Source organism: Phyllostomus discolor, chromosome 8 (genome assembly GCF_004126475.2).
Source record: "Phyllostomus discolor isolate MPI-MPIP mPhyDis1 chromosome 8, mPhyDis1.pri.v3, whole genome shotgun sequence".
Lineage (NCBI taxonomy): Eukaryota > Metazoa > Chordata > Mammalia > Chiroptera > Phyllostomidae > Phyllostomus > Phyllostomus discolor.
In genome coordinates, this window is record NC_040910.2 from 57,167,131 (window position 1) to 57,191,322 (window position 24,192).

At 40.2% G+C, this 24,192-nt stretch overlaps 1 protein-coding gene across 1 annotated transcript in view; it reads left to right on the forward strand.

Annotated features, from left to right (window-relative positions):
- Positions 1-24,192, forward strand: part of ZNF879 (zinc finger protein 879) — a 175,669-nt gene that overhangs the window by 130,420 nt on the left and 21,057 nt on the right. The window lies entirely within an intron of this gene.

The following is a 24,192-nucleotide window of genomic DNA, read 5'->3' on the forward strand; positions in this document are numbered from 1 at the left end:
GCAGATGAGGAAATAGAGACTTCAAGTAGTTAAGTGATCCGCCCAAGGTCACATGGTTGGGGTGTGTCAGCATTAGGATTTGCACCCAGGTTGATGTGAAACCACCAGTCCACATACCTCTGATGGAAGGAGAGGACAGGCTAGCTTGCCTTACCGATCAGACCCCCTCCTTCTAAAGCTCTTGAGGGAGCCCTAAGGACTTGCTCTTCTGGTTGGTTGTTTATAAGCCTTCCTGGGCTCCGGGGTCTGAAGCAGTGAGTCACACTGTTATGAGGCTCTTTGTACCTGATTTTCCTTATCTCATTGTTTTGGGCTAAAGGTGAAAGGGGCTTGGTCTAAAGATACCTTTACTGTCCTGTCTGAGGCCCCAGATTTGGCATCCTGAGGCTCTGAGAGTGAAGGGCATGCTGGAGCCAGGTGGTGAGCTCCCAGCTGCAGGGATTAGCAGGCTTGTCCTTTGGGGCCTGAGCTGGCTTGGGCTCCATTAGACAGGGTGGATTAGGGTGGCACAGGGATTTAGTCAAAGCTGGCAGTGGGAGCAAGTAAAAGCCACATCATCCTTCTCTCTTCCACCAGTACTTACAGTCCCTGCTCCCACAGCTGTCTGGGCACCTCTCCCTGGCATAGGCCTGGGTCAAGCATGGCTGTACCCACTGTACAAGTTGGGAAGAATGGAGCATTTACTGTATTTTTCTGAGCATAGTGCACACTCACGTTTTTGGCCTAAACTTTCAGGAAAAAATCTTTTGCTTTAATTTTTTAATTCAATTTTTATTTATTTATATTTAGCAACAAAACCAATTATATTCCAGGGCATTATTTTGCATATGGATATTGTTATTGCTGTCTAGAGTTACTCTTTTAATGCATACATGTAAATAAAAGAATTAAAAACATTTATATAGATACAGAATTAGTACTATTCATGTATAATGTGCATCCTTATTTTTCCCTCAAAAATTTGAGCAAAAAAGTACGTATTATACATGGCAAAATACAGTAACTGTGTAAACCTGGCATTTGAGGTGGGTGGGGCCTCAGCTGGTAGCTGGGCTCCCATAGCCCCTTACAGCCCTTCCCAGCTCAGGATTGGTCAGACAGGGCCACATCACAAAGCAGGTTCCAACTCATAGGATCAGAGCATCCCTGTGACCCTGGAGTGAGGATGGACCATTAGTGAGCTGGGGCAAAAGCCTTCACTGAGGTGCAAGAGACGGGTGAGAGGGTCTGACCTGCATGTTGGAGGTGAAAGGGAGAGAGAGAAATGGGTGGTCCCCTGACATGGGAAGAACTAGCTGTGAGGTCAGGGAGAAGAAGGCACCATAGCACAGACACCTGGGAGGAGGGTCAGCGTCCCTGAGAATATGAGGGCCAGGACCTAGATAGAGCAGAACCATGGAGAACAGAAGCTAAGAGTTTGATTTGGGACACAGGAGTCAAGAATCCCATTTGAGATTTGAAGGCATATGTCAAGTCTAGGGTTGGAGTCGTGAGTATGGAATTGAGGGAAGAGGCCAGGGCTGGAGATGAAGCTGAGGCAGCAACAGCAAGTGTGTGAGATGGATAGTCTTGGGTAGGCCAACGAACTCACCTGTGCACAGGGTGTGGCCAGAGGGTGGGGACCGAGTCCCTGGCATCCCAATGCCTCAGCAAGGAGGTTGAACAAAGAGAGGCTGCTGGGTGGGGGTGGCCAAGGAGGCACAGGAAGGGTGGGAGAGTGGGTGGCACAGAGGCCAAAAAACAAAGCTTGAGGAAGGAAGAAAAATTATTACGATTAATTTAGCCCCATGCAGTAGCATATTGTTCACCTGGCACTGATGAGACAACTGAAGCAGACAGGGATGGCCACTCCTTGAGGTCACACAGCACAAGGAATGTGGAGCTGCTCAGACAATCTGAGGTCAAAAACTCAATGACCTTTACTGCTGAGTCCAGGATTTCAGCTCTATTTCTGTGGACAAGGTTCAATTAAATTATAGTATGCTTTCCACATTTCTAATCAGAGCTGGATGTTACATATATTTTTACACTTGCCCCCCAAATTAACAACCATGTGATTTTTATTACACAATTAATTGAAAACTGTATGTTCTTGAGTTTATTTAATGGTGATCTTACAAGTGCCTGAAATGGGTTGTTAGATACATTCCACCAAGGACAGGTTTGGTGCGAGAAATTGTTCACATGTCATGGTATCTGGCCCAGTGACATTCAAAGGCATGGTGTCTGTGCCTGAGAATGTCCCTCTCACCCCTCCCTGAACATCCTGCATGGAGGACAAATATGAGGCACGTGTGCCTTAAGGAGCCTGCCACCCTGCTGCTTCCTGACATGCCAGCCCCTCACCAGGCCCTTCACCCTATCTCCACCGAAAAGGAGCCTCTGCTGATCCCAAGGGCAGCAGACTTGTCTCCACAGCAACAGGATGCACTGCAGGGAGCGGTTGTTGTTAAGTCCCAGCATCACCTTCCTCCATGCTTCTTGTTGGCCACTGGCCCCCAAGGGCCAGCTCATCTCATCCATGGACCAGCATGTACTACCCACCAGTCACTGGAAGCCAGCATCTTGTTCATTTTGAACATGTAGGTTCTTGGTTCCTAAGGATACCAACTTTGGAAGCAGATGTCTCTCAGCACATGTCTGAGTCAGTGTGATTCCCAGACTGGGAGGCTGAGACAGAGATACTCACTGTTTCATAGCTCTGGAGCCTAGAAGTCGAAAATCAAAGTGTTGGCAGATGTGGCTCCCCCTGGAGACAATTTCTGTGAGGGAAGAATTTCTTCCAGGTCTCTCTTCTTAACTTGTGGATGGCTGTCTTCTCCCTGTGTCTCCACATGGTCTTCCCTGTCTCCACATATCTGTGTCCAAGTCTCCTCTTCTTACAAGGCCACCATTCATATTGGACTTGGGACCACCCTAATGACCTCATTTGACCTTGATTATCTCTGTAAAGACCCTGTCTCCAAATAAGGTCACATTCTGAGGCCTTGGGGGTTGCACTTCAGTACACAAACCAGTCTATAACATCAGGTAAAGACTTTGCAAATGAGCTTTTGCCCAGGGCTGCTAGGCCTTTGCTTTCAGACAATAATAACTGATCACATTGGTTATGAAGTGACTGGTGGTCTGGGCATAAACTTGGCCTGCTCCAGTTCAGCTGAGCAGACAGTTTGATCCCAGGCACTCCGGCACCCCCAGAACAAACCGAATAGGTAGGGCCTGCTCCTTTCCACTGACCAGCAAATGCAAAGCATTGTAGCTACTGAAATATGAAGTTTAATTGAAAACAGCTGTTGCAACACCCTGATGCTCATTTGGTCATGCAAGCTTAGAGGAGAGTGACACACAGAAATCTTTGAAACTTTTACTAAAATATGTCTCTCTTCCTAAATTACACAAGGCTCAGTTTTGCCTCCTTATGACATTATATAACTGGAGAGGGGGTATTTTCAAAGGGAAAAACTTAAAGTAATTTGATCAAATCTGAATCTTGCCCTAAGTAAAAATGCAGACTACTAGACAAATAAACCAAATGTGTGATACTGTATAAAATTGTCAGTTTTTATTATGTTACTCTGTATGATCTTTATTGATTTGAAGATCAATATGAACATAAGCATTTGGGTTCACAGTTTTGATAAAAGAAGAATTTTGAAACAAATGTTTAAATGCACCAAAGATTCATTTATAAGGTGGTGTTTTAGTCTGTCTTGCCACAAGGCAAGGAGGAATTCCAAGCATCAAATACACTTGAAAAACTCTTCATTTAAAATTTTTATTTACTAAATATCAGAGAATTCCTAGTTCAAGGATACTGTCTAATTGTGTTTTTAATGGCAATGTCTTTAATCAGAATACACATTTTCTTCAAACTTAGAGAAATCGAAGTGGGTAAGGCCATAGAATGAATCTTAGAGAACTTTTCCCAGACAGAGGTCAGAAAACTTTTATTTATTTATTTATAAAGATTTTATTTATTTATTTTTAGAGAGGGAAGGGAGGGAGAAAGAGAGAGAGAAACATCAATGTGCAGTTGCTGGGGGTCATGGCCTGCAACCCAGGCATGTACCCTGACTGGGAATCGAACCTGCGACACTTTGGTTCGCAGCCCACACTCAATCCACTGAGCTATGCCAGCCAGGGCTCAGAAAACTTTTTTAAATTCAGAAAACTTCAATATCATGGAAATTTCTCCATGATACACACAGTGTCAAGGTATGATCACAGCAGAAAAACATTTTCTTAAAGGACAATGTGGTAGGCTGGATAATGCCCCTTCCCAACATCTGTTCAAGTTCTAACCCCCAGGACCTGTGGGGTTACCTTGTATGGCAAATGGGACTTTGCAGATGTGATTAAATTAAGGCTTTTGAGATGGACAGATGGTCCTGGATTATCCCGGTGGGTCCTGTGTAATCATTGGGTCTTTATAAGAGAGAAGGTGATATGAAGATGGATGCAGGGAGAGGCTTGAAGATGCTAAATTCTTGCTTTGCAGATGCAGAAATGAGCCACAAGTTGAGGATGCAGCTCTGAAACCTGGAACAGGCAGGGAAATGGCTTGTCCTCTAGCATTGCCGAAGGGGACTCAGTCCTGCTGGCATCTTGACATCCACCAGTAAATTTCAGAACTTTGTAAGAAAACATTTTTTTTTGTCCTAAATAACTAAGTTTTTGGCAATTTGTTGGCATGGAAATTAGCCACAGGGGGCTGTGTGAGAGGGATCTCCACTCTTTGTATCAGCTTAGGTCAGGAACCCGAACTACTAGGTCTAAGTTGAGGTCTGGAGGGCCTCCCAAAGGCCACTGGGAAACTGAGGGGTGGGGGAGCAAACAACAGTGCTGCTGAGCTATCCACACATAAGCGAATGGAACCTGAATCCTACCTCACTCCACATGCTAAGACCAATTCCACATGCATCAGTGACCTAATGGGAAATGCAAACCAATAAAGCAGGTAAAAGATTGTACATGATAGCATTTCATGACCTTAGAGAAAGATGTGTTGAAATTAGCACAAAAACACTAACAATAAAAGAAGAAAACTATAGTTTAACAACTTTAAACTTAAGAGCTTTATCTATCACAAGATAAGAAGAATAAAATATTGATGATTGTTGAAGCTAGATGATAGGTTTATGTGGGTTCATTACATTATTTTCTCTAGAAAATAAAGCTAGGGGAAAAGACAACAAAAGGGGAGTGAAAAGGTAAACCACAGAGTGAGATATAACCTACAAAGAACTAATATCTAGAACGTAGACAGAACTTCTATGCGTCAATTATAAAAAGACAAATTACACATTAAAATTGGGTAAAAATTTGATAGTCATATCACAAAAGAGGATATCAAAATATTAACAATCATGTGAAAGGATACTCAATCTCATTAAAAATTAGAGAAATTTAAATTAAAATCATAATGAGCAGAGAAGTTCCACTGGTAACTGAAAATTCCATGTGTTAATACAGATGGGGAATAATAGGAATTCTCATACACTATTAGTAAAAGAATAAACTGGTATAATTCCCAGGAACACAGTTTTGAATTAGAACTAAAACTTTCATTATGGCTAAAGTTGAAGATACACATGCAGTATTTCTCAGCAATTTTACTTCTAGATATATTCCCTGGAGAAATAAATGCATAGATGTATGAACAAGAATATTCAAGGTATCATCATTCATTAGAGGGAAAATATTAAATAAAACAAATCAAAAGTGCATTAACAGTAGAGTGAATAAATAACTTTTGTTATGCAATTGAATGTAATATTATATGGAAAGGTAAATGAACCAAAACTGTATATAATGACGGAATAATCTTACATATTGTTGACTACATACACTGTGATTTCATTTTATATTGTATTCATAAACATGCAAAGTAAATCCTAGTATTTAGAAATGCATACTCAGTAGTAAAACCACAAAGAAATGCAGGAAAGAATTGTACTAGGTAAGTGGTTAGTGACGATACTTATGGGTTGTTGGGGATTATATTAGTATTTAATTTTTTAAAAAGATTTTATTTATTTATTTTTTTAGAGAGAGGGGAAGGGAAGAAGAAAGAGAGGGAGAGAAACATCACTGTGAGGTTGCCTCTTGTGCACCCCCTAGTGGGGACCTGGCTTGCAACCCAGGCATGTGCCCTGACTGGGAACTGAACCAGTGACCCTTTGCTTCACAGTCTGGCACTCAATCCACTGAGCCATACCAGCCAGGGCAAATTTATACTAACGTGTTACACTTCATATTTACAATCTTGTACTTAAAAAATTTATGTGTTGTTTTCACAATTAAAAGATTCTAAAACACAGAAAAGGTGGGACAAATAGCAAAGTAAGATGTGAGAACTAATTAGAATGTGTCAGTAATTAAGATAAATGTAATGGGAATAAGTGCTTCAGTTAAAAGACAAAATTTGAGTTTGGGTAAAACAAAATTCAGTTTTAACTTGTTTATAAGAGACACACCTAAATAATAAGGGTACAAAGCTGTCATTATTTGATCTATTTTGTGCTTTCTTGGAAGAAACCCACTTGAAAGAATTGTCTTTATTTTACCTGATATAGTGCTTAACTAGTGCTAAAAGTCTCTCCCTGGAGAGCATTTGTCAAAAATTTATAAGCAATGTTGGGAACCGCCCTGCTTGCTGTCAGAAGCTGTAACCCCCCATGTCTAAGCTGAGTAAAGGACCTTGGGACCATAAGCCACTAGGGAGACAAAGCTTATCTTCCTGGTAGGAGTGCTACCTCTGCCCCCTTTTACTTCACTCTGCTTGGCCCTGGGTGGATGACTGGTTTGCTAATGACAGGTAAGATTCCTCAAAGGAGGGATGACCTAACACAGGCATGGTCTTGAAGGGCCCCTCAGGGAAGGACTTGGGGGGGTTATAGAAAAAGAGGGTGATGGACCCTTGCCCTTGGCTTTGACATAGCCTGAGTCCTCATTCTGTCTGCAGGAAGTCTCCTGATTTCTTGGCTGCCTTACTTCCACTGCCTGACTTAAACCTGAAACAATGCCAGAGGGCGATTCATCCCAGTGCTGGGAAGGGTGGGTTCCCTGGGACAATCAGGTCTAAGAAAGAATGCATAAAATCCTGTGAAACCTGCTTTGCTAAGAATGTCCTCAATTTTCTGATAAGGGTCCAAGCATAAAATGAGTTTCTTTCCCAAAGTTTTATGGCCCTTTAGCTAACCGACCCTGACTCAGAATAAGCCCCCATAGTTCTTTGAATGTTATCTATTGTTTGATCATTGCTACCTGACAGTGATGAATGAAGACTTTTCTTGAGGTAATGCTCCCCGAAAAGTAAGAAAAGCTTGCCCAGGCAAGGGTCAGGGCTCTCTCTCACTCAGAGAGTGACCATGATGTCCCTTTTTCTCCACAGGACTTCTGCAGTCCATGTGAATTTGTTCGTCATGTCCACAACACCATGGACATCGCTGGTCAGGGTCCGTATCAAGCAAATATCACAATATTGAGCTGACTAAGGTGATGGATAACAGCTGGTACAAAAAATAGACGACCACAACAGCTTGGAGGGAAAAGCTGGCAAAAGAGATATCCACTGGGGCTTTGAAAGACTCTGATGCACTCCCCGGACTCTAGAAGGCTACATACATGCATAGTTTGTGTTCATACTCAGGAAAGACAAAGGAAGCCCTGAGCTCTCATGCTGGCTGACCTTGAGGCTCTGTAGCAGCAGGAAGCAAAGGCTAAGGCAGAGTTGTCAGCTGCCTAATTGAGTATTGAAGACATGCCCCTTGGCAAGAACTGGAAGATTTGTTAGTCCAAAGCCTTTAAAGAAATCCCTGTGCAATAATTAGCTGACCACTGTACTCACCAACATTCCACAAAGAATACAGACTTTACAGAATTAGTTCAAAATAGCTAACAAACAAACAACATTTGGAAACGGAAAGAATCTAATTCCAAAAGTTATCTCATTGTAATCTTTTAAATATCCAATTTTTAACAAAAATCATGAGACATGCAAAGAAACAGGACAGAGTGGCCTGGTCGAATGAGGAAAATAAAAGCAATTTACTGATAAGGACAGGCATTGAAATTTCTAGACAAAAAACTTTAAATCACCTATTTTAAATATGTTCAAAGAGGGACTTCCGGCTAAGATGGAGGCGTAGGTAGACACACTGTGCCTCCTTGCACAACCAAAATAAGGACAACAAAAATTTAGAAACAAAATAACAACCAATACTGACAGAAAATTGAACTGTATGGCAGTCCGACAACCAAGGAGTTAAAGTAGACACATTCATCCAGACCGGTAAGAGTGGCAGAGTTGGGTGGCCGGGTGGAGAGGGGTCATGGCAAAAAAAAAGCGATGGGTGGAAGACCCAGGCATGCAGAGCAGCGGCTGGCAGACCCAGCAAGCTTGTGGATTGTGGAGGGGCACGGTGCGCATGGTGACTTGCGGAACCAGATGGTTCCACATTCATGTGTAGATAAACTGGGAGGAACAACTGGGGAATGAGACAGACCTCACAACCCAGGGTTTCAGCATGGGGAAATAAAGCCTCAAAACACTGATTGGAAACACCTGTGGAGGTTAAGGTGCCGGGAGAGACTCTCAGCCTCACAGGAAAGTTCATTGGAGAGACCCACAGGGTCCTAGAACGTACACAAACCCACCCACACAGGAATCAGCACCAGAAGAGCCCAGTTTGCTTGGGGGAAGTGGAGTAAGGGACTGAAATCCGGCAGACAGTGGAGCAAGCGCCATTGTTCCCTCTCAGACTCCTCCCCCACATACAGTGTCATAATGCAGCAACTGGGTTGCCTGGCCTGGGGAATACCTAAGACTCTGCCCCTCACTACAAATAGGCAAGTCAAGACAAAAAAAAAAAAAAAAGGCCCAAATGAAAGAATAGAACAAAGCTCCAGAGCCAATACTTTTAAGCAATGAAGAGATAGCCAACCTATCAGATGCACAGTTCAAGGCACTGGTAATCAGGATGCTCACAGAATTGGTTGAATTTGGTTGCAAATTAGAAGAAAAAATGAAGGCTACACTAAGTGAAATAAAGGAAAATGTACAGGGAACCAATAGTGAAAAGAAGGAAACTGGGACTCAAATCAATGGTGTGGACCAGAAGGAAGAAACAACCAAAAGAAAAGAATGAAGAAATAAGAATTCAAAAAAATGAGGAGAGGAACCTCATTTTTAGGGACCTCCAGGACATCTTTAAACATTCCAACATCTGAATTATAGGGGTACCAGAAGGAGAAGAGGAAGAGCAACAAGTGGAGAAGTTATTTGAACAAATAACAAAGGAGAACTTCCCCAATCTGGCAAAGGAAATAGACTTCCAGGAAGTCCAGGAAGTTCAGAGAGTCCCAAAGAAGTTGGACCCAAGGAGAGACACACCAAAGCACATTATAATTATATGAGCCAGGGTAAAAATGAAGGAGAGGATCTTAGAAGCAGCAAGAGATAAGGAGACAGTTACCTACAAAGGAGTTCCCATCAGACTGTCAGCTGATTTCTCAAAAGAAACCTTACAGGCAAGAAGGGGCTGGAAACAAGTATTTCAAGTCATGAAAGGGAAGGACCTACATGCCAGATTACTCTATCCAGCAAAGCTTTCATTTAGAATGGAAGGGCAGATAAAGTGCTTCTCAGATAAGGTCAAGTTAAAGGAGTTCATCATCACCAAGCCCTTATTATATGAAATGTTAAAGGGGCTTATCTAAGAAAAAGAAGGTAAAAAGCATGTACAGTAAAATGACAGCAAACTCACAATTATTAACAACCACACCTAAAACAAAAGCAAAAACAAACTAAGCAAACAACTAGAACAGGAACATAATCACAGAAATGGAGATCACATGGAGGGTTATCAGTGGGGAGGGGGATGGAGAGGAGTGAATGGGGGAAAAGGTACAGGGAGTGACTTTAATCCATGATGTAACTAGGAGGCAACTCCCCCTCATTACAGAACCTGCTCCATGAGCTACAGAGCTTGGGGATGATTGGCTCCACATCACAGGACCACACCTGCCCGGATTTACTATGGCAGCCCAGTAAAGCTGGAAAAATATGGATATGCTGGCAGCTGTGGCCAATTGTGGGCAGAGTTGGAAATGGTGCGGCAAAGGAAGATTAGTGCTGGGGTTTCAACTCAGACGAGCATCCATACAGGGTCTTTTTGGTACCACACGGCTCAGGCAGAGAAGAACAATGGACTTCTATTTCTTTTTCTGAGATATGATACTCTGGACTGGGCAGAGGGGGGAAGGAAGGACTATGCATTTGTGGGTATTCTAAAGGACTTTGGGATCTCAATGAAGACATTAAGTTATTACTCTTAAATTTGTATAACTCTTTAAATAAATAATTTTTTTCCTTTCCTTTTCACCAATCTCTGGCATTGGGAGACATCTTTCCCTGGTGGCAAGCAAGGAGAACCTAGTACAGGGTGGGGGACCCCTGGAGCACAAGGGTGGGTCAATTTGGTAATACTATATCATTCCCCTCCACCCCGGGTCTATTCTGTAGCAAAAGAATTTACATATACAACCCATGGAGGGGGGATGCCGGAGGGAGCTGCAGTATAGGGAGATAAAGGGGAGAAAAAAATGAGACAACTGTGACAGCATAATCCATAAAATATACTTAAAAAGTCAATATTTAAAAGAGGAGGGAAGTGGGTACTATTTGAAAGAAGGTGAAGGGATTAGTCAAAGAACATATATGAAGAACCTATAGATATGGACAGTGGTGTGGAGATGGACTATGGAAGGGGAGAGGGCTAAATGGAGAGAGACAAAGGGGGGAAATTTGGACAACCGTAACACACTAAACAATAAAACATAAAACAGTTCAATATTTAAAAAAAAACACTGGTTATAAGAATGCTCAATGATGGCAGAAGAAACTGCTGAATTTTTAGGAGACTCCACTTAGAGGGCCTGCAGGGACTTAAAACATATGCAGACACACACCCTCTGAGGTTCAGCACTAGGGAAGCTAGGTGAGTGTTGGGCAAACCTCCAGAAGCCAGGCAGTGGCATTGCCCCCTCTCCTAGCTCTCTTCCTACACAGAGTCACAAAGTGGTGAAACAGGTTGCTCTGCCCTGGTGATTACCTAAGGCTCTTCCCCACACAATTTATAGGTGCCTTTTCTAAAACAGGCCATGCTACTAAGACAGGGAGTCAAAGTAGCTCTACTTAATACACAGAAACAAACACAGGGTGGCTGCCAAATTGAGGAGACAATGAAATATGGCCCAAGTGAAAGAACAGAACAAAACATGAGAAAAAGAACTAAACAAAATATAGATAAGTAACCTATTAGACACAAAATTTAAAATACTGGTGATCAGGATCAAAGAACTCATTGAGTACAGAAACAAAATAAAAAAGACCCAGGAAGAAATGTAGGTTACACTAAGCAAAATTTTCAAAAAATCTTCAGGGAACCAACAGTGGAGGGATGAAGTCAGGATTCAAATTAATGATCTGGAATATAAGGAAGAAATAAGCATTTAACCAGAACAGCAAGAAGAAAAAAAGAATCCTCCCCAAACAGGGATAGTATAAAGTACCTCTGGGACATGTCTAAACATACTAACATCCAAATTATAGGGTTGCCAGAAGGAGAAGAGTAAGAGCAAAAAATTGAAAACTTATTTGAAATAATGAAGCAAAACTTCCCCAATTTGGCAAAGGAAATAGATATGCAAGTCAAGGAAGCACAGAAAGTCCCAAAGAAGTTGGACCCAAAGAAGACCATACAAAAACACATCATAATTAAAATGCCAAAGGTTAAAGATAAAGAGAGAATCTTAAAAGCAGCAAGAGAAAAGCAGAGAGTTACCTACAAAGGTGTTCACCTAAGACTATGAGTTGATTTCTCAAAAGAAGCTGTAGGCAAGAAGGTACTGGAAAGAAGTATCAAAGTGATGAAAAACAAGGACCTACAACCTAGATTACTCTATTCAGCAAAGCTATCATTTAGAATGGAGAGCAGATGAAGTGCTTCCCAGATGAAGTAAAGCTAAAAGTGGTTCATGATCACCAAGCCCTTATTATATGAAATGTTAAAGGGACTTATTTAAGAAAAAGAAGAAAATAAAAACTATGAATATTAAAATGGCAAGAAATTCACACCTATCAACAGCTGAACCTAAAAAAAAGCTAAGCAAACAAGAAGTACAGGAACAGAAACATAGATATGGAGATCATTTGGAAGGTTATCCACTGGGAGGAGGAAGGGGGAGAATAGGAGAAAAGGTGCTGGGAATGAGAAGCATAATTGTTAGATACAAAATAGACAGGGAGATGTTAAGAACAGTACAGGAAAAGGTGAAGCCAAAGATCTGATATGCATGACCCATTGACATGAACTGGTTGGGGGAGGGTGTTGCTGGAGGTAATGAGGGTACTGGGCAGAGGTGGGCAAAGGGCAAAGGGACAACTCTGGCAGTAATAATCAATAAAATATATATTTTTTAAAAAGAATGCTCAGTAAATTTATGGGAAAAATAGATGAACTCAGTGAGAACTTATATGAAGATATAAGTACCATAAAAGACAACCAGTCAGAAGTAAAAAATACAATTGAAGTGAAGAATAAAGACAGAGAATCAACAGCAAATTAGATAAAGCAGAGTATTGAATCCGGAAATTGGAAAACAAGGAAGTAGAAAATAGTCAGTCAGAACACCAAAAAGAAAAAAGAATTACAAAAAATGAAAATAGTTTAAGAAACCTCTTGGACACCACTAAGCATCACAACATTCACATCATAGGGGTACCAGAAGGAGAAGAGAAAGAACAAAGGACTGAAAACCTATTTGAAAAAATAATGACTGAAAACTTCCCTAATCTGACAAAGGAAATAGACATACAAGTCCAAGAAATGGAGAATCCCAGACAAGATGAATCCAAAGAGTTCTACATCAAGACACATCCTAATTAAAATGCCAGAAGTTAAAGACAAAGAGAGACTCTTAAAAGAAGCAAGGGAAAAGCAGTTGGTTACTTCCAACGGAGCTCCCATAGAACTGTTAACTGATTTCTCAACAGAAACTTTACATATCAGGAGGGATTGGCATGAACTATTCAATGTGATGAAAATCAAGGGGTTACAACCAAGATCCTTCTACCTAGCAGGCTATTTATTGCATAGAACACCAAAGGACAGATAAAGAGCACCCCAGACACCCTCAGAAAGCTAAAGGAGTTCATAACAACCAAGCCAGTATTATAAGAAATGTTTAAAGTATTCTTTAAGAAGAAAAGGAAGAAAACAAAGAGGAAAAAATATAGATAATAAAGTGGCAATAACTATGTACATATCAATAATTACTTTATATATAAATCAGTTAAATGCTCCAATCAAAAGACATAGGTAGCTGAATGAATAATAAAAAAGGCCCATACATATACTCTCTATAAGAGACTCATTTCAATCAAGACACATATGTACTGAAAGTAAAAGGATGAACAAAGGTATTTCATTCAAATGAAAATGAGAAAAAAAGCAAGAGACAAAGACGAGCATAATGATAAAGGGATCAACTCAACATGATGATGTAATCCTTTTAAACATTTACATATCCAACGTAGGAGCACCTAAATATACACAGCAAATATTGATGAACATAAAGGGAGAGATCGACAGTTACGTAATCATTATGGAGGACTTTAACATCTCATTGACATCAATGCATAGATCATTCAGATAGAATGTGAACAAGGAGACAGCAGCCTTAAGTGACATATTGGACCAGAATAATTTAATTGGGCTTTAAAAAATCTATTTTATTGATTATGCTATTACAGTTGTCCTGATTTTCCCCCCTTTCCTCCCTCCACTCAGCACCCCCCACTCCCTCAGGCAATCCCCCCACCATTGTTTATGTCCTTGGGTCATTTGCATAAGTCCTTTGGCTATTCCACTTCCTATACTGTACTTTACATCCTTGTGGCTATTCTGTAACTACCTATTTGTACTTCTTAATTCCCTCACCTCTTCATCCATTTGCCCTTTCTCATCTGGCAACCTCCTGGTAAGTAACTTCTTTTCTCTTGCTTTTAAGAGTCTCTTTTTATCCTTAACCTTTGGCCTTTTAATAATGATGTGCCTTGGAGTTGGACTCTTTACATCCATCATAATTGGGACTCTCTGCACTTCCTGGACTTTCATGTCTATTTCCTTCACCAAATTAGGGAAGTTGTCTTTCACTATTTTTTCAGATAGATTTCCAATTTTTTTCTCTTTCTCTTTTCCCTCTGGCAACCCTATGAGGTGAATGTTGGACCTCTTAAAGTTGTCCCAGAGTCTATACTATTCTCATTTTTTTGGATTTTTTTCTTCTTATTGTTCTGATTGGTTGTTTTATGCTCCCTTATGTTCCAAATCATTGATTTGATTCTCGGCTTCATCCATTCTACTGTTGTTTCCCTGTGAATTGTTCTTTATTTTAATTAGTGTATCCTACATTTCTGACTGGGTCTTTTTCATGCTGCCGAGGTCCTTACTAAGTTCCTTGAGCATCCTTATAAGCAGTTTTTGAACTCTGCATATGACAGATTGCTTATTTCCATTTTGTTTAGCTCTTTTCCTCAAGTTTTGATCTGTTTTTTTTTTTTTTTTTTTTTTGGGTCATGTTTCTTTGTCTCCTCATTTTGGCAGCCTGCCTGTGTTTGTTTCTATGTATTAGGCAGAGCTGCTTTGACTCCATGTCTTGGTAGCATGGCTTAAGGTAGTAGGTGTCCTATAGAGCCCAGTGGCACAGCCTCCCCTAGTACCGAAGCTGGGTACTCAAGGTGCACCCTTTATGTGGGCTGAGTACACCCTCCTCTTGTAGTTGAGCCTTGGTTTCTGTTGGCAGATCAATGGGAGGGATTTACCCAGTCAGCTGCAAGGATTGGCTGTGACCACTCACCACCAACCTCTGTCCTCTGTGGAGGGGTGCAGGGGTAGGGTGGTGGTGCTCCAGCATGGTCTGTAGCTGTCCATGGGCTGCATTGGCCCTGGGGTTTCCTGGGTGGTGTAGGCCGACATCAGCCCCGATCTGTGTTTTGCCTGGGGCAACCTGCCTGAGCTATAAAGCAATCTGAGCTGGCTGCTACTTGACTTGGAGATTCTCAGGTGAAGGCAAGCTATAACTTTAGCTGTGAATCTGGCTGCTGCTTGGGCTTACTGAAGCCAGCTGTTACTTGTTTGATAGGATTTAGGATCCAAGACTAGCCATTCTTATGAAAAAGCAGCTTATGTGGGCCCATAAGTTGGGTGGGGTAGAGCCTCTGTGAATCTCCAAGGTGGGTTACACAGTGTTAGCCAGGCTGATGGAGTCTCAGATATGGCACCACCCTACCAGCTCTGTAGAGAAAGGACTCTCCAAAGGGACCATGGCCTCTGCTCACCCCAATGCCAGGCACTTCAGTCTCTCCCCATATACCACTGGTGCCCTTCAAGCTGCCACCCTGGTGCTAGAGGTCAGAGAGAATGAGCCTGGATAGGTCCGTTCATGTGTGGGTTTCCCAAGAGGAACTGCACCAAGAGAGGTGGTGCCATATCTGAGACTCCATCAGAGAGGGCTCGAGCAGCCTCTTCCATTGACTCAATCCACACTGGTTTTCATAGCCAGAAGTTGTGGGGACTTATCATCCTGGCTCTGGAATCCTGGGCTGGGGTTCTGGTGTGGGTCTGGGGCTCCTCACTCCCAAGATATCCCTCTTGAATTTTTATCCATGTGGGTGTGGGGCCAGCCCATTCTGTATCCACACCCCTCCTATCTGTCTGGATGGACGTGGTTTCTTCAACAACTGTAGTTGTCAGACTTCCATTCAGCTAGATTTCTGATGTTCCTGAGTGATGGTTGGTCTATATTTTAGTTGTAATTTTGATGTGGTTGTGCAAAGAGGTGCTCCATATCACTGGAGAGGTGCTGCCTATGTCACTGTCTCAACTGGAAGCCAGTTTTTTTTTAGAACATATTACTCTATATCAGAAGGATATACATTATTTTCAAGTACACATGTTAGGACACAAAACAATCTCAATAAATTTAAGAGGATTGAAATATTGAGCACCTTCCATGCTCACAATAGTATGAAACAAGAAATCAAACACAAGAAGAAAGCTAAAAAACACAAAAACACATGGAGGTTAAATACTATGCTACTAAGCAATGAATAGATTAACAGCGAGATAAAGGAAAAATCAAAAAATACATTGAGACAAATGACAATGAAAACACAATGACTCAAAATCTGTGGGACACAGTAAAAGCTGTTCTGAGGGAAGCTTATAGTAATACAGGCTTATTTCAAGAAACAAGAAAAATCCCAAATAAATAATCTAATCTTACATGAAAAGAACTAAAAAAAGAATAAACAAAGCCCAAAGTGAGAAGATGAAAGAGAATAATAAAGATTATTAATTAGAATGTATATTCTTCTGATACAGAGTAATATGTTCAGAAAAAAACTGGCTTCTGGTCAAGATGGTGGCACAGGCAGACATGGAGCGCCTTTTCTCACAGCCACCATCAAAATAACAACTAAAATTAATTAGATATTTTAGAAAAAATACAAAAGCTCAATGAAACCAAGATTGATTCTTTGAAAAGATAATCAAAACTTATAAACTTTTAACTAGATTCATCAAGAAAAAATGAGGACCCAAATAAATAAAATCAGAAATGAAAGAGAAGTGACAGCCAACACCAAAGAAATACAAAGGACTGTTAGAAAATGCCACAAGCAATTATATGCCAACAAATTGGGTGACCTAAAATAAAATGCATAAATTCCTACAAACATAAAATCATTCAAGACTAAATAAAGAAGACACAGAAAATTTGGACAGAGTATACTTACTGGTGAAATTAAATCAGTAATCAAAAATTTCCCAACAAGCAAAGAAAGCACTGGTTGGCTTCATGGTGAATTTCACCAAACATTCAAAGAAGAATTAACACCTATCCTTCCCAAACTACTCCAAAAATTGAAGAGAGAGGAAGCCTCACAAATTTATTTCATAAGGCCAGTATTACCCTCATTCAAAAGCTAGACAAAGACATTACAAAAAGAAAATTATAGAACAATATCCTAGATGAACATAGATGCAAAAATTTTCAACAAGGTATTAGCACACTGATTTCAGCAATACATTAAAAAGATCATAGACCATGATCAAGTGGGATTTATTCCTGAGATGCAAGTTTGGTTCAATATCTGCAAATCAATTAATGTGGTGCATCACATAAACAAAATGAAGGATAAATTTCAGATAAAAATCATTTAATAGATGCTGAAAAGGAATATGACAAAATTAAGCATCCATTTATGATAAAAGCTCTCAGCAAATTGAGAATAAAAAGCACATATTCCACATAATAAGGCTATTTATGACAACAAACTTATTGCCAATATCATACTCAATGGTGAAAAACTAAAAGCTTTTTCTTAAGATCAGGAACAAGATAGGAATGTTCACTGTCACCACTCTTATTCAACATAGTATTGGAATTCCCAGTCACAGGAATCAGACAAGAAAAGGAATCCAAATTGAAAAAGAAAAACCGCTGTTATTTGCAGATGACATGACAATATCTAGAGAGAACTCAGAGTCCCCTAAAATACTATTAGAACTGACAAGTGAGTTCAGTAACATAGCAGGACACAAAATTAAAGTTCAGAAACTGGTTGCATTTTTATACACCAATAATGAACTCTCAGAAAGAGAAATTAAGAGAACAAACTCATTTATAATTTCATCATAAAAATATCTAAAAGTAAATTTAACCAAGTAGGTGAAAACCTGTACTTGGAAAATTGTAAGACATTAAAGAAAGCAATTGAAGAAGATGCTAATAAATGGAAGCATAGACTGTGCTCACAAATAGAAACAATTAATGTCATTCAAATGTCCATGCTCCCCAAAGCAATTTGTAGATTCGACACAATCCCTATCAAAATACCAACAGTATTTTTCACTGAATTAGAACAAATAATTCCAAAATTTGTATGGAACCACAAAAGACCCCAAAATGCCACAGCAATCTTGAGAAAGTAGAACAAAGTTGGATGTATCATGCTACCTGAAACAAACTACACTATAAGGCCATAGTAATAAAAACAGCATGGTACTTGCATAAAGGTAGATCAATGGAACAGAACAGAGATCCCAGAAATAAGACCACACCTACATGGTCAACTAATTGACGACAAAGGAGGCAAGACTATACAATAGGCTAAAGACAGTCAATATGGTAAATGCTGTTGAAAAAACTGGACAGACACAAGCAAAAAAAAATGCAACTAGACCATTTTCTTCCACCACATACAAAGATAAACACAAAAATGGATTGAAAACTTAAATGTAGAACCTGAAACCATAAAGCTCCTAGAAAAAAAATAGGCAGTAAACCCTCTGACATTGTTCTTAGTAGTATTTTTTGGACACATCTCCTTGGAAAAGGGAAACAAAATAAGCAATAAACAAATGGGATTACATCAAACTAAAAAAGTTTTGCACAACAAAGGAAACCATCAACAAAATGAAAAGACAGCCGTGGTCAGGTTGCTCAGTTGGTTGGAGTGTCATTGTGTACACCAAAACTTGCAGGTTTGATTCCCAGTCAGGGCACATACTTGGGTTGTATGTTCAATCCCTGGTTGGGTGCACATAGTAAGCAACAGCTCAACATTTCTCCCTCATATCAATATTTCTGCCCCTTTCTCTCCCTGTTCCTCTTCCTCTAAAATCAGTAAACATCCTCAGGTGAGGATTAAAAAAATTATAAAGAAAACAAAATGAACCCATTGAGAGAAGATAGTCACCAATAATACATCAGATTAGAGATACATATTCAAAATATATAAGAACTCATACAACTTTACATTAAAAAAGACAATCTAATTAAAAAATGGGCAGAGGACCTAAATAGACACTTCTCCAAAGAGGACATACAGATGGCCAAGGGTATATGAAAAAATGCTCAATGTCACTAACCATCAGAGATACGAATATTAAAACCACAGTGAGATAGCATCTCACACCTGCCAGAACTTTCTATCATCAATAAATTAACAAGTGCTGACAAGGATTGGAGAAAAGGGAACCCTAGTGAACTGTTAGTGGGAATGCAGACTGGTGCAGCCACTGTGGAAAGCAGTATGGAGGTTCCTCTAAAAATTATAATTAGAACTACTTCATTTCTGGTATTTATTTGAAAAACCCAAAACACTAATTCAAAAAGATATATCTGATATCATGAAGACTTACATCTAGATTTTATTGTAAGATTTTAACAGTTTTAGCTTTCATATCTAGGCCTTTGATCCAAGTTGAGTTAATTCTTGTATGTAATGTGTGGTGGGGGTCCAAATTCACATTTTTGTACATGGATACTGAGTTGGATATACAGAAGACCTGTATGGTAAGTGATATTAGGGCAGAGACCTGAATGAAAACTGTGATAAAGCAATGTTGGTATCTACAAGGCACAAGAGTCAGCAATTGGAGTCTCTGGTACAGAGGAGCAGCACAAATTAATCAAGGAGTGAATACAGGTGTTTCTCCTGGGCTGCTGTATATGTATCCCTGAAAACTTTTGTGTTGAGTAAAAATGCCAACGAAAAATAACTGATGTTATGGGAAGAATAGTATTTGAACAAACCACTAACAAAACCACTTCTTATTAAAAAAATAATAGCATAGTTAAAAAGATGTGGTAACTTACCAGATACATCAATACGAATGAGGGGGGGCGGAGAGAGAGAGAGAGAGAGAGAGAGAGAGAGAGAGAGAGAGAGAATGAGACAGAATGAGTTCTTCCCCTTTGAAGGAAGGTGGAAGTGCCTTGGAGAAAGAGGCCTGGTGAAGGGTTGCTGGCACTGAGGACCACCCAGAAGAGCTCCTGAGCAACAGCAGGGGGCCACACTGAGCTGAGAGAGAGGCTGTGAGAGTTTAAAAGGGTGTCAGGAACAATCCTATTTTCTTTAGCTGTAATGCTATCAGCTGTGTGGGTTTATCTGAATTTAGACCTTTTTATTTGGAGTGTAACATATTAATGTGCTGGGGGAAAATCTTATAAAAACCAGGAAAACTCTCACATCAAATGGAATTAATCCACCATACAGAAGTATGTGTTGCAGCAGAACTCATTTTTTTTTTTAACAAAACAATTTCAGAATAGAAAAAAGGATACGTTTAGCATTTTATGAATCTAAATACATAGCTAGGACAAGAAATAAAATTTATAACCTAACAAAGAAGCATAGAACCAAAAATTATAATAAAACACTTGCAAACAGAAATACATAAAAACATTATAATCGAGTGTGGTTTGTTCCAGAAATGCAGTTTAGTAGATTAATGACTTAGAAAATTTATTCATGTAATTCACTGCATTAACAGATTAAAGGGAAAAACATGATTATCTAAATGGATGCAGAAAAAAACATTTGATGACATCCAATATCCATTCATGATTTAAAAAATATAACAATCTGGAGATCTTTAATCTGATAAAGTCAACTACCAAAGCCTACCAAAAATATTATACTCAGGGATGAGTCATTTCAAGCGTTTAATTCCTTTAAAATCAGAACATGACAGTCATTGCAAACAGCATCTGTACCTGCCACTGACACTGGAAGCGCATGGTACCTGCTGGGTCACACAGCCTGGGCTGTTGTAGAGCCTCTGCTTGCTCTGGACCTTACTCAGCACCAGCAGCTTTTCTGGGCACTTGGTAAATGGGACAGAGCAACACACCGAAATGAGGAACAAAATCCAGAGAGGACCACTGGATCTTGTGCATCCTTTTTTAGAGGGGGGAGTATAGAAAGGCTGGATGCAACAATTTATTCTCACCATAGAAGAGATGGAGATCAATTGATCTATCTGTCTGTCTGTCTACATCTGTATGAGAATATCCCATACCCCCAAACTTCTAGAAAGTAGAAGTTCCCTGATTTCTTGTCAGATTTATTTTCCATTCTCTGGCACACAGTTTTCTCACTAGCAAGTCTAGAATAATTGCTACTTCTTCCTCACAAAGTCCAAATAGCATAATGTTGTCACTGCAGTGGGCAGTGTGCTGCCTTGTGGAAGAGAATGGGGGTCAAGAACCCTATGACCTCAGTGATGACACGGGCAGGAGAGCTGATGGTCCCCTGCAACAGGACAGTGGAGGTGTACTGCTGGCCTCACCAGCCTAAAGCAAACTGCTTCTGGTGGTCTTTACAGACAGGGATTCAGAAACTGGTGTTTGCCAAATGAGTAGCTGCATATCAGGCACCAAGGGATGAGTTGGTTGCTCCAGCAATGGAACTACACCTTGTACAGAGGCTGAAATTAGAACCACCACTGGGATAAACCCCAAATAACCTACTGTCACTCTCCAAGGTCCACCTTTTTCCTGCCCAGGCCATACAGGAGAGGTAAGCGGGGATTTGGTGAGAATCACCACCCCTCCATCCTTTCTGTTCTTTGTTTTCTTTATGTTAAATTTATTGAGGTGTCATCAGTTAATAAGATTATATAGGTTTCCAGTGTACATTTCAGTGGTACATATTTTCATGTTGCATTCTATGCCCACCCCCCAAAGTCAAATCATCTTCTGTCATCATATATTTTCTCCCTTTTACCCCACATCCTTCAGGTTCTTGATGGTGGCACTTATTTCTGCAATGCCTCCAGGAATGTGGTATTTCTTTTTTCCAAAATACTTATTATAGCTTTGATCAACATAAGTTAATGGTACAAGTTCTTCTCAAGAGAGATCTTACTGATTTTAGTTTTGACAATGCCTAGCATTCTCTACAAAAGAACATTTTCCCCAATGTATAAACCACATAAAAACTATTGAGAAAACACTGTGAGACAATTACTCAAAAATTGTCTCACAATTTTCTCAAAATTTCAAAAATTTTGAAATTATATTTACCTAAAACATATTTCACAAATTTTAAAAGACTCTTGCTCATAACCAAACACAATGTGCTATGATAACAACAGCTTAATTTGGGTTTTGAGATGAAGATTCAAGGTGCTCACATTTACTCATTCAATAAGAACCTTATGCAGATACTACAATGATCCAGACTCACGAGTCAGTATGGAATAGTAACTTAAACAGATAACACTGTCAAGCAACTTCCAGTCTAATGGAGGGACAGAAATGAAAAACAGGTTAAGTAACAAATTGCATAATTATAACTCACAATATGAACTAGTTAAAGACAATACAATCAATAAGTTAAATAATAGAAAATGTTTAGGGGAGTTCCTGGCAATTATAAAATGTTCAATAAGTTATCTATAATTATCTATTATTCAAGGAATCATTATACTTTATTGGGCTTATTCACACATAAAAACAAAATCTATCACCTTAAAGTTTCCTGTCCTCTGGTGGAACACACACAAACACACAACCTAGAAAGGGTGTTTTGTTTTGCTTTTTTTTCAACATTCCATGTGCATTTTATTTATTAATTTTTTTAATTGGATGGACCTGGGTGAGTGTTTTTGATGTTTCAGCTACTGTTTTATCAACTCCTGCTGGTTGGGACACTCAGAGTTGTACTAAACATGCCACACAAAACTCTTGCCTGCTAGGAAGCCCCATGTGTCCAATACTCCCTTCAGAGGGCTTCTTTGTGCATGCTTGGTGACAAGTGACCTCTCCCTCTCCCTGGGCACCACTGATGGCTAGTCAGTGGCCCATGAAGTGTCCTGGAGTGGAAACTCTACTAAGTAGGGCCCCTCATATAGGAGAACGATAGGCCCAGCTAGTCCACCTTCAAAATAGAGCAAAACAGAGTCAGTTACTCCACAGTCCAAGAAAAGAGATGGAAAGTATCTGAACCATGGTGGCAGGGATTCCAAGTGAGAAATGACTGCTGCTGATTGCTCACTCAGGGTGGCCTCTTATGGAACTGGTGTTTTAGTAGCACCAGGGAAATCCAGGTGGGGCATGTGTCTTTTGCCTCTTCCCTACCTTCTCTGAACATCTTTACTGTAACACTGAGTTACCACAGATAATTTCAGTGTCAAAGAACCTAACAAAGATGCTTTCAATACTCCATCGCATTTCATCCTTGCAAACCTCTTGAAAAACAGGTATTATTATCTCCATTTTAGGATCTCAAGAAGGTTGAATTACCTACCCAAGGTCTTACAACTAATAACTGGCAGTGCAGAATTCACACCCACTTCTTTCTGTTGTCGGACCTTGTGATATCAGACCTTCGGTTAACCCATCATTCATATCTGTGGTATTGAAACCTGAGTTCAAATGGAGATGTGAGATTATATGTTGTCCCACTTTTTATTTTTGCAGAACCCTCTTTTAGAAGTAATGAGGTTAAGCAACTTTAATTTGGTTATCAGATAAAGTTTTGTTCGAGCCCTTAAATTCAGTTAACATCTAGGAGCAATTTAATCCCTTGCTCTGTATCTTTAAGTTTTCCTTTAATGAACTCATGCTGAATCCAATCACTGATTGAAAAGCTAGCTTACAGTTCGGGCCGAATTCTGGGGGGACCGTTTTCTGTTTTAGCCGAGGTCAGATCACTGCAGTCCTGTGGTGTGTTAACCACTTCCATTCAGAAGCTCTCAATCCTGAGTGCACATTAAGTCCTTGAGTAACTTTGTAAAGTTACTTATGCTGGGGCTTCTTCCCACACCAATTGCATCCAAATCTTTGAAGGTGGGCCTAGGCATCGGTACTTTGACAGGCTGCAGCTGGTTTACTCTTTTTCCAGTTGGAAACAGGCCCATGGCTTTTGCATGGACTTTCCCACTATAATAACCCTCAGTCCACAAGTTGAACAACCAATGCAGGGATTATATCAGCTTCTCAGTATATATATTCCAACTATGCATTTTAGAACTTGGAAAATACAAGATGAGTTGAGGTGAGGCAAGGAAGTTAGAACAAGGAACAAAGGCTTCAACCTCTGCCTCTCCCCTCTTCTGTCTTGGCTGGAACATCCCAAACATGACCTTCACTGACCACCTGTTTTCCTGCTTCCCCCTCCACACCCCCCAGTTTCCTGTAATTGATAGGACCAAAAAAGAAAAGGAAAGAAAAGAAGAAAAAGAGAAGAGAAATCATGATCTGGAGAGAGTCCTGGTAAAGGATGAATGGTGTTGGCAGTCACCCCACCAACGTCAGAACCTCAGGACCACCAGA